Source organism: Mus caroli, unplaced genomic scaffold (genome assembly GCF_978045245.1).
Source record: "Mus caroli unplaced genomic scaffold, Mus_caroli_1 scaffold_10, whole genome shotgun sequence".
Classification (NCBI taxonomy): Eukaryota; Metazoa; Chordata; class Mammalia; order Rodentia; family Muridae; genus Mus; species Mus caroli.
The window spans coordinates 64,689,340-64,700,960 of NW_028227265.1; positions in this window are offsets into that span (position 1 = coordinate 64,689,340).

An 11,621-nucleotide genomic window follows, 5' to 3' on the forward strand; every position below is an offset into this window, starting at 1 on the left:
TGTTCACAGCAATAAAACCTAACTAAGACAAAGGGGTGTGTGGAAATCCCCTGTGACTGTAGTTGTAGAAGATTGTGAGCCACCATACAAGTGCTAGGAACTGAACCCACCTCCATTCTCCAAGATCAGTTAAGAGCTCTTAACTGCCAAGCCATCTCCCCAGTCCTGATGACACAGTTTCTTAACATGAACTCTGTAAACACTAAGGTCCTGGGAAACAGCTCAGTCAGTAGAGCACTCACAGCTCAAGCATGGAACTGGGTTCGATTCTCAGCATACTTGTCAAGGGCTGGTTCAGTGGCCACACTTGCAATCTCAGAGTGCTAGGCAGATAGAGACATCAGTGGATGGAGGCAGATAGGATGAAGGGTCCTGTGGGACTGCTGGCCAGCCAGGCTATTCTGATCAGGGTACATCAGGCCAAAGGAGGTCCATAGCATTTCCAAAGATAATAACCAAGTTTGTCCTTTGGCTCTACATACATACACTGTCATGCTTACACAAGCACATGTACACACAGACATTGAAGAAAAAGGTGGAGTCGGGCAGTAGTGGTACGCACCTTTAAACCCAGAAATTGGGAGGCAGAGGCAGGTAGATTTCTGAGTTCCAGACCAGCCTGGTCTGCAGAGTGAGTTCCAGGACAGCCAGGGCTACACAGAGAAACCCTGTCTGGAAAAAAAAAAAAAAGAAAGAAAGAAAGAAAAGAAAAGAAAAGAAAAGAAAAGAAAAGAAAAGAAAAGAAAAGAAAAAAAGGAAAAGGCAGAAAGGCTGGGTAGGCTGCTGGACTTTTGATTTACACTTTCATAGGCCTGAAATGTTCTTGTCTACCTGAGTGACTCAGCTCTTTAATTTTTTTAACGTTTTCATATTTGCGATATATGTGTATGAGTGTGTTGTGTGTGTGTTCATATATTTGTATCTATGTTGTGTATATGTTACAAAATATAAACATTTAAATAACACAGAGCACCCACTATCACCCTATTGTGCTATAAGTTCTCTTCTGGGCTGTATTCATAGAGAGCATGGGTGCTATAACACATAGGTGCCATAACACATGTGTGGAGGTCAGAGGTTATCTTTCCAGGGACCTAATTCAGCCCATTAGGCTTCTGGGCAAGCACTTCTACCTGAGGAGCCATCAAAAAACAAGCCTGGTTCTACGTTTTTCTTTCTTCAAAATGTTTTGTTTTGTACTTTCCTTGTTTTGGTTTGGGGCACCAGGTCTCATCAAGTAGCCCAGGATGGCTTTGAACTCATTATTTAACTCAGACTAGCCTAGAACACATGCCAATCCTCCTGTCAGCCTCCAAGGCCTGGGAGTGTAAGTGTGGGCTCTCACAACCAGCACTGATTCCTTTGGAGCTCATTTCCACAGATCCCAGTGCTCTGTGCTTTTAATACACCTCTAGTAGATTCGGGGTGGTTTTCTGCAGTCCTGTGGTTTGAACCTAGGGCTCTATCCTACATATCCACTCTACCACTGAACCATCCCCTGCGGACTCCTTCAAATTCCAGCTGACAAGTCTGTCTTCGCAAACTTTTCTCCCTCTCCCCTCCCCCCTTCTCTTTCATATAATCTCATACGACCCTGGCTGGCCTACAACTCCTATATAACTGAGACTAGCCTTGAACTCCTGTTCTTTGGATCTCTACCCACAAGAACTGGGCTAACAGGTCCATGTCACCATGCCCAGGAAAGCCCTTACTTCTGCCCCCTTTGTGGATGCAATCTATGAAGCGCATTTGAAGCTCAATTGTACTCAACAGTGCTTTATTTGGTTCTGCTTCTGAAAGCGTGAGATGAGGCTCTCTCTGACTTGCCGTTCTCATGAACCTCTCTATGATCAAAAGAAACAGAAACATGAAGGCAAACGAAGTGAGCAGCTAACTCGGGGAGTTGGGGGAGGGGGGGAGCCCACCACTCACGTGCCGTAATAAAGACCTGAATGTCCCCAAGTGTGGGGAGGGCTTATCTGGACCTCACCTTATAAGACCATCCTGCATTAGTTAAATGGCTCCCAAAGAGGAAACGGACCTTGAATTATCTAAAGAAACTAAGTCCACCATTAACCTGAGCTTTTGATGATCTGGTGCGCTACTGGGTGGGGATCCGAGCAGAGGAGGGGGCAGGGGAGATCTTTTTCTCTCTCTTCCTGAAGAATGAGGGCCTGAAGCTTTTCCAAGAGCTAAAACATTGCAGAAGGCCCTCTGATGTCTTATCAGTGTTTACTCGCCTCTGCTGGTTAATGGTGGTCACAGGGAGGACGGCCAGATAAACTCTCATGATTGTTTCAGTGTCTCTAATGTGAGCGGCAGGAGGTCTGAGAATGTAGGTCAAAAGACAGCTAAGTGATTGGATGGAGACAGTATACAGAGGCTACAGAGACCAAAAGTCCCCCCACGTGCATATTAATTGAGAGTTTCTGCGTAGTGCTTTAGGATCATATCAAATAATGAACTCTGTGGCAAACTGTTCACATTCATTTTGTTTTGCTGATAGAATGACTGTCATGATTTACTTCCTCTTTTAAATCATGATCAGTAAAACATGATTGAACATTGGAAAGCAAGGTCTTCTGGATCTAGAAACATATTCTCCTTTGACATATATAGATGTATGTGTCATGAAGATGTTCCAGTATAAATGGCACCCGCACCTTGAGACGCTCCTGTGTAAAAGGCACATGCGCCGTACGATGCTCCAGTGTGAAAGGCGCATGCGCCATGCGCAAGTGGTACTGGGTTATGCTCAGTGACACTAAATAATGTTTAGCCTGGTCTTTGAAAAGGAAAAAAAGCAGATACCCTATCTCAAACAAGATAGAAAGTGAGGACATCCAAGATTGCCCTGTGACTGCCACACATGCACCTTCACACATAAATACACACACACACACAAAGATTAGTAAACTCTAGCTCACTGAAGGAAGGTTTCAAACTATATATTTCAGATGATTATGGCGAAGACAAGTCTAAAAAATTGTACTTTATATTTTACTTAGCTGTTTAGTGTGTTTAATAAAAATGTAAACCATTCTGTTATTTGTCTGTTTTTCCAGAAAGGGTTTCTCTGTGTAGCTCTGGTTATCCTGGAACTCATTCTGTAGACCAGGCTAGCCTCGAACTCAGAGATATGCCTGCCTCCAGAACTCTGGGATCAAAGGCACACACTACTACATCCAGCTAAAACTTTGATATATTAATAAAGCAATAATGTATACACATATAATTTAATCTGGAAAACAATTTCCTAGTTTAGTTTATGGTTTATTACATTAAAAATTATCTTGTATAAGGTCTTAGATTTAACCTCCATTCAAAACCACTATGGGCAACATAATGAAATATACACATCTTAAAATAAAGATAAAAATAAATATTTTTTATAGATTTGTATATCTTGAGTTTTATAATGAAAAATGGTGATTATAATGGGGAAATCTTGTTTTCACTTATTCAATAACTCAACACACACTAGCAATTTCAGAAAATGGAGTCGGCAAACGCCATAGTTTCCATGATATCCTAACTCATTACTTCTGTTGTACATTGATAGACTAACAGAGTTCTGGGCTCATTATTCTGCCCCATGGTAAAAGTGGACTACTTCATATGTCATCTCTCGGCATTATGCCTTAAGCTCACAGAAGACATGGATCACGCTTGAACCCATCACAGCAACCATTCACACATGAAATCAAACAGCATTCAGAAAAATAGTAGTTCTCCAACTTAACAATATTTTTTTGTTTTTTATTTTCTCCTAAGTGTGTGTGTGTGTGTGTGTGTGTGTGTGTGTGTGTGTGTGTGTGTGTACATATGGGAATGCAAGTGCTTAAGCTACAGCTGTTTGTGGAAGACAGTTTCTTTTTTCTACTATATAAGTCCCAAAGGTTAAACAGGGTCCTCAAGATTGGTAGTGAGCACCTTTAGCTCCTGGGATATCTCACCACCTCATAACACCATTAACATTACTTATATTGTCAGGAAACCTTCACAAGATGCTGGGCCTAGGGACCTCTCAATTCTTCTCTGAATCCTATTAGAGTCTGGTTGCAGGAAGGGGATATTTTATGATGCACCAAATCTTACAGAAGTAACTAAAGGCGTAAGGGTAGTTAAAACGTTTCTCCCAAAATTAGGTTTAATATTTTAAAAAGGAAGAACTCAGTCCAGAGTAGAGGTAAAATTGATTTGAATATATTGGGGGTCATGAAGAGATTATTCGCTGATTATCTAGGAGACCTTCAAGTGCCTGTGGAGACATAAGAAAACACTAAAGACTCTGATGCTTCTAGGGGCCTAATTTCTTCCCAGAGACTGCATCACAATCTAAAGATATAAAACAGTCAAGGGGTGTAACTCAGCTGGAAGAGTGCTTGCCTGCCTTGTACAAACCCCTGGGTTCATCCCAGTATTGCATAAAAACAGGGCAAGGGGGCTGGAGAGATGGCTCAGCAGTTAAGAGCACAGACTTCTCTACCAGAGGTCCTGAGTTCAATTCCCAGCAACCACATGGTGGCTCACAACCATCTGTAATGAGATCAGATGCCCTCTTCTGGTGTGTCTGAAGAAAGCAATGGTGTACTCATATAAATAAAATAAATAAATCAATTAAAAAAAAAACAAAAACAAAAAAACAGGGCAAGGTAACACTGCTCTGGAAACCTGACAGTGAAAGTTAGAGGCAGGAGGACCAAGAGTTCAAGGTTATCCTCAGTTACATAGCAAGTGTGGGGCTAGCTGGGGCTACATGAAACCTTGTGTCAGAAAGAAAGAAGAAAGGAAGGAAAAAGGGAGGGAGGGAAACTAGTTGATTGATTTTAAGGTATACAATACTTCTTCTAGAGACTAAAGAGATGTCTTCATGCTTAAGAGCACAAAACCCAAATGTAGTTCCCAGCACTCAAGTCAGGCAGCTTACAATCACATTCCAAACTCCAGCTCCAGGGCTCTGGCATCCTCTTCTGATCTTCCCCTGGGCATCTTTACTTACATACATGTACACCTACACAGAAACACACCTGCACATAAATACAAAGTAAATCCTCTTTATAATCTTTAAAATAGGGGGCTGGAGACATAGCTTAGTGTCTAAGAGCACTTGTTCTTGCAGAGGACCTACCTGGATTCCATTCCCAGCACCCACATGGTGGCCCACAACAATCTATAACTCCAGTCCCAGGGGACCTAATAATCTCTTCTGACCCTCATGAGCACAAGCCACAATAGTGAGGCACAGATATACATGCAGGCAAAATATCCACACATATCAATAAAATAAACCAACCTTCTTTCTCTCTTTTTTTTAAATATTTATTTATTTATTTATTTATTTATTTATTTATTTATTTATTGCATATGAGTACATTATAGCTGTCTTCAGACACACCAGAAGAAGACATCAGAATCCATTATAGATGGTTGTGAACCACCATGTGGTTGCTGGGAATTGAACTCAGGATCTCTGGAAGAACAATCAGAACTCTTAATTGCTGAGCCAACCCTCCAGTCCTCTCTCTCTCTCTCTCTCTCTCTCTCTCTCTCTCTCTCTCTCTCTCTCTCTCAAATACTTGTTATGAAAGTGGCCATTTTCCAATGTGGTATTTGGGGGAAACCCCAAAGATTGTTCTTCCCTTCTGGAAAAACATCCTTTAGTAGAATGTTACCTCAGGTTGAGGATAGGACCCAAGTTTAAACCCCAGCCCTGCCAAAACAAAGCAACAAAGCACAGACTGTACCATCCCAAGCCTCTCTTTCTTGTACTGTCCTTTAGTGGCAACATTTATGTTTTCAGCTATTATCACAATCCCAAAATTCAAGAAGTCTGAACATTAAGCTTCATCTCCCTTCATAAGACGTGGGACTCTGGCCACAGACTGATAAGGTCTGACTTGAAGCCATTCATAGTCTTTCCTCAGCCGGAACGTGGTTAGCAGGGCGGTGGACAGTTAAGAGTTCACTCCAACTCTGCCACTCCCTTTAAGACCACAGACAAGCTATCCGACCTCTCCTGGGCTATCTGTGTTTCTCCCTTCCTAGAAAGCACAGAGACCTCAACTCACAGGTATCCCTGAAATGGCCTTAAAATGTAAAACCTGTAATACACATGTACAAAGCATAGTGACAGGCACACAAGGAAAGATGTGTAAATGGTCAGTCCCATCTCAGAAACTATTTTGATAATCTCCCTGTAGCCTCAAGTCAAATTGAGTCTCCATGGCGGTTTTGTTATTTAAATTCATCATTTTCATTTAAAAATAAACAAACTAAGTAAATGAACACAGTTTGTGTTGGACTGCATATATTCTAATTTATGATTGTTTTTCTTCTTCGGAACTATTCCTTCATTCCACCATTAAACAGACTTTCTTCCATTTATGTCATCCGCTGTCTGTGTGCATCATAGATAAACAAAGGGACTTCTGAGGATCATCCAGATGCAAACAACACAAGCCCCTTTCCTCCTTCCCATACACTCAGAGCAACAGGGAGATTGTACCTCTAAAACTGGGGAATAGAGAAGCACGTAAAAGCACTGTGTAAGCAAACCCTACAGCTAACAACCCTATGCACCAATACCAATCTTAGTCACGTTTCATGTATTTAATTGGCAAGACTGTGCTGGAATGGGGGAGTATTAGGTGCCTCTCAATGGCCAAATTGCACATCATGTGACAGGAAGAGAAGGGAGCAATGTGTCTTTGTAACAAGTTTGCAAACTGCCCCGCTAAACTATTGGAATGCGGTTTTATAGAAGCTGTGATCACTCAGCCTCACAGGACATGGCAACCGTTCTGTTTACTTTGAGTTGTTTTCCTGCTTTCTCCTCAGTGCTATTATTCTTTTTAGAAAACTTTAAAAAAAATAAAAAAAGAAAGAAAAAAAATAAAACAAAATGTTTTTCTAATTTTACTCAGTGTCTTCTAGACAATAAGGGCAAGATAGATAGCTTCTGAATTCCTCTCAGAGTAAAATCACTGCAGTATTCTCATAGCTGGAATGCTGTCAAAGAAAATTCACCTGGAGAGTTTGGGGAGAATAAAAAAGAAAAAGAAAAAAAAGGAGCACCTGTAATCTACCTTAGCCAGAAAACAAAGCACTGTGGATATAGCTGAGAGGTAGACTGTTTACCCAGCATATGTGAGGCCGGGGGTTCAATCCTCAGTTCTGTAAGTAAGTAAATATGTAAGTGAATAAATTAAATAAATAAATAAATAAATAAATAAATAAATAAATAAATCTTTACTGGATCTAGCAAGATGGTTCCGTTGATAAGAACGGACCATTGCACACCTCAGCATCCACACCTGAACAACTCACAATGGCCTATAAAATTCCAGGTCCAGGGGGATCCCACACCAGGGATTTTCCACTACTTGACTTCACATGCTATACACATAATTAAAAAGAATTCCTTTAAAACAAGAAAGTGGATGTAGTTGCTACTAACAAGAACTACACTTATGTCACTCAGGAGGCATCATTGTTGGGTTGGAGAGCCAAGGAAAGGCATATAGTCACACCATGCAACACAAGTAACATACTGGGAGGCTGGGTATGTACACAAAAGGCCACCTCTGAGCAGGGACTAGTGCAGGGCAGGGAGGCACGGGCTTTATAAAGGATCTGGCACATTCACAACGGGCAAGTATGTAATCATGGTGACAGTGGAAACGTGTCGCATGCGGCAGCTGCCACTAAAGCATTGAAGGCAGGCCTGTGCATGGTTCTCACTTTACCAACAACTGTCATAAGCTTACGATAGAAATCTAAAACTGTCTGCCTGTCTCTGCCTCCCCAGTGCCACATTAAAAGTGTGTGCCACTTACCAGGCCCAGAAAACTAAGTCGTGAGAACAAACTGGTTTCATTCAGTGCTTTGTAGTTATTTTTGACATCAGGCAGATTTCAGAGATGGGAGGGAAAGCAAGCCTTTGACTGGGTAAGAATTACCTTTATCTCAACATCCACTGGACCCTCATCTGATCAAACTATGGTCCATGCTTAGGCTGATGGGCCAATCTACCATTTTGCTCTAATTACACGAGCATGAATGTGACTTGCATTATCTGCATCAGGAAACTATATCCCTGAGCCCTATAAGTAAGTGACTTGCATTATCTGCATCAGGAAACTATATCCCTGAGCCCTATAAGTAAGTGTTCCTTAGCTATCCTATGTGCCTAGCTGTCAGCCTACAGGTGGGCAGGGCCACTCAGTGTGTTGAAGAGTCATGGATTGGGATAATGATCCAGAAACTGAAACAGAAAGAAAAGTCTGAACAGCAAGTACAAGATCAAAGTGCTTCAGCTACATTTTAACTCTGCCAAAATGATCTTTAACAATTATTTTAGATGCACTGTTTTCCTTTTAGGAGATATATATATATATATATATATATATATATATATATATATATATATGCATGTGTGTGTGCGCGCACTTTATCTGCATGTACACCTGTATGCCAGAAGAGGACATCAGATCATATTATGGAGGGTTGTGAGCCACCTTGTGGTTGCTGGGAATTGAACTCAGAACCTCTGGAAGAATAGCCAGGGCACTTAACCACTGAGCCATCTCTCCAGCCACAGATGCACTGCCTTTGTTCTCCCCCAAATCAATGCATAGTCAAGTTACAAGTTCCTATTTTCAGTAAGTGATTTATTATCTGCAGGATTTTGTGTTGGTCGTTTGTTTGTTTGTTTGCTTTTTAACTTTTTCTTTCCATCCACATTTGTTTCAGCCTACAGAAAACACTCTGACTTGCAGCACAAGTGATAAGCAGGAAAAAACAAAAGTTTTTACCCAAAACATCTTTGTCCTGCCTTATGCAGGGGGCGGGGGGGGGGGGGGATATCTCATTCTCATGACCTCATAAGAGGGAGGCAGGGCTGAGGGGATTTTAGCCTGTCTGTCAGTTAAACATCTGGAGATCCACATACAAGTATTAACATCTTAAGTTGTGAAGTTACTTTTCTCTTTGCTTTTTTGCAAACTGTAATATTTACTTAGAATACGTGGCCAGGCTTACACTATTTTCTTCTCTAAAACTTAGAACTTCCTATTTTAAAATATTCTATAAGATATATGTGTGTGTGTGTGTATATATATACCCTTACTAAGATTAAGATGGCTGGCGTGAGCTCTAGGTTGCAATGCAGCTAACTGCACTATTCAGCCTGGTATGCAAATGAGGGGTTCAATATATTCTATTCTGTCTCGGTCCCTTTTCTTTCTGGCTACTCGGAGAGGCTTACTCCAAGAGTCTACATTTTAGCTTTTCTTCTTTTCATCCCTTAAATGACAACCCTGCCTAAAACTGTCAAAAAAAAAATTACTTTGGTTTGTTAGAATAAGCAGGGCAAGATGAATAGCACCAAACCTCTGGGCACCAACTGGCCAAGTGTTTCTCATTCAGCCTGAACTGCTTTGACAACTCGCTCCTGGGTGGGGGGCTGGGGTAGTGGGAGGAGTCTCATCAATGGACTTGAGGGATTAAGCATTCTCTCTGCACTGTAGAACATCTTTTATTAGCCTTCACTCCCGAACTTTCCTTGATCAATCTTCTCTATTGTAACTCTCTGTGTACCTTTGAGAGCTAATCTGCGTTTTACAAGCCCACTTCTTGTTCAAGGAAAACATAAAAAGGAGTTTGTTTCTGTGCCTGGATAACGATGAAATTGCGGAATGGGAAAGGAATCTAGTTTGGGTTCAGATTTCACAGACCCTCTCACCTTGATCATTCACCTCAAGCTGGGAAAAGTCACAAGCTGTGGCAGGAAGTGAGTCTCTCTCCCAGGGAGTTTCTAGCGGTTACTCCACAAGGAGAACTTTCCATTCAGGCCATAATATTGCCAATATTCTGAAAGTATTGGCAATATTATGCTGAGTCGTCATGAATTTTCCAAACTAAGGCCAACAGATATAACTCAGAAGGAAGGCAGAGGACACAAAACGTGGGGAGTGTCACTACTACATATGCATACATACTACATATGCTCAGCATATAGATCCTGATTCCATCCCCAACACCAGAGAAGGGTGGCCAGAGAGCCACCAGAAGTCAAACCTTTTCCCCTCACTTTCTGGTGCATTGATGAAACAAATTTTAAAGTTTGTTTAGTTTTTATCATTTTATTATTTTAATGTATTTATGTATTTGGGTCTTTTGAGACAGGGTTTGTGTAGCTCTGGCTGCTCTGGAACTCCAACTGTAGGCTGGCCTTGAACTCATAGATTTGCCTGCCTCCACCTCCAGATTGCTGAGATTAAAGCTGCATGCCCCCAGGACCAGCATGAAAAGAAAAAAGAATAGTTATTTGGATTTTGGCTTTGTTTTCTGGTGTTTTGTGTTTCAGAGGCAGGATCTCCTGTAGCCCGGGCTGGCCTCAAATTCACTATGTAGGTGTGGAGAACTCAAATTTCAGATCCTCCTGCCTCCAACTCCTGAATTCTGTGAAGACAGATACGTCTTACCATGCCCAGTTTTTGTGGTACTTGGGTTAACCACAGGGCCCTACGGATGCCAGACAGTCACTCTACCAACATAAGCTACATGTTCAGCTCCTTGTATTTTGTTCTTGTTTACGGATACTGGTTTGGAAACAATCTCTCATGTGCAAACATGTACCCTCTAGGATGTTGCATGACAAAAAAATAATAATAGTGTAACCATAATGTTAATACCACCAGGCAAGAATAAACCACTATTCTCTAGCAAGCTTTAATTAAACACTGGTTGGGATGGACTCTGGCCTGGGAGCTTCAGGGCTTGTGATTCATGCTCACTACACAGCGAACATCCATGTACACAAAGAATCCTTAAAGCAACACCACGGTAAACAGGCAGCACGGGAGAGCAGAAGGATTCATTGCCGCCAGAATCCCCAGGTTCTGGAAAGCTGCCTGGAATTCGATCGCATATCCCAACCGGGGGCCTGGGAGAGCTGCCCACCCTAGCTGTTGTTTGCTTGCTTGTTTTTTAAGAGTTTTCTAGGGACCTGGTATGGTGGCCAGTGCCTTTAATCTCAGCATTTGGGGGGCAGGGGCAGAGACAGGAGGAGTTCTGAGTTCAAGGCCAGCCTGGTCTATACAGGCCAAGTTTCAGAATAGCCAGGGCTACAGAGAAACCCTATCTCAAAAACAAATAAACAAACAAAAAAAACACAAAAAGCAAAACAGACCATGGTGGAGCATGTGTTTAATTCCAGCACTTGGAAGTCAGAGGCAGGTGGGTCTCAGAGTTCAAGACCAGCCTGATCTATTAATCAAGTTCCAAGACAGCCAGGGTCAAACAGAAAACCTGTGTTTTGAAAATAAAATTATTTTTTTATTAGGTATTTTCCTCATTTACATTTCCAATGCTATCCAAAAAGTCCCCAATATACTCCCCCCCCCCACTCCCCTACCCACCCACTCCCACTTTTTGGCCCTGGCGTTCCCCTGTACTGGGGTATATAAAGTTTACAAGTCCAATGGGCCTCTCTTTCCAGTGATGGCCGACTAGGCCATCTTTTGATACATATGCAGCTAGAGTCAAGAGCTCTGGGGTACTGGTTTTGAAAATAAAATTAAAAAAAAAAAAAAGATTTTTCAAGGGGCTAAGAGAGA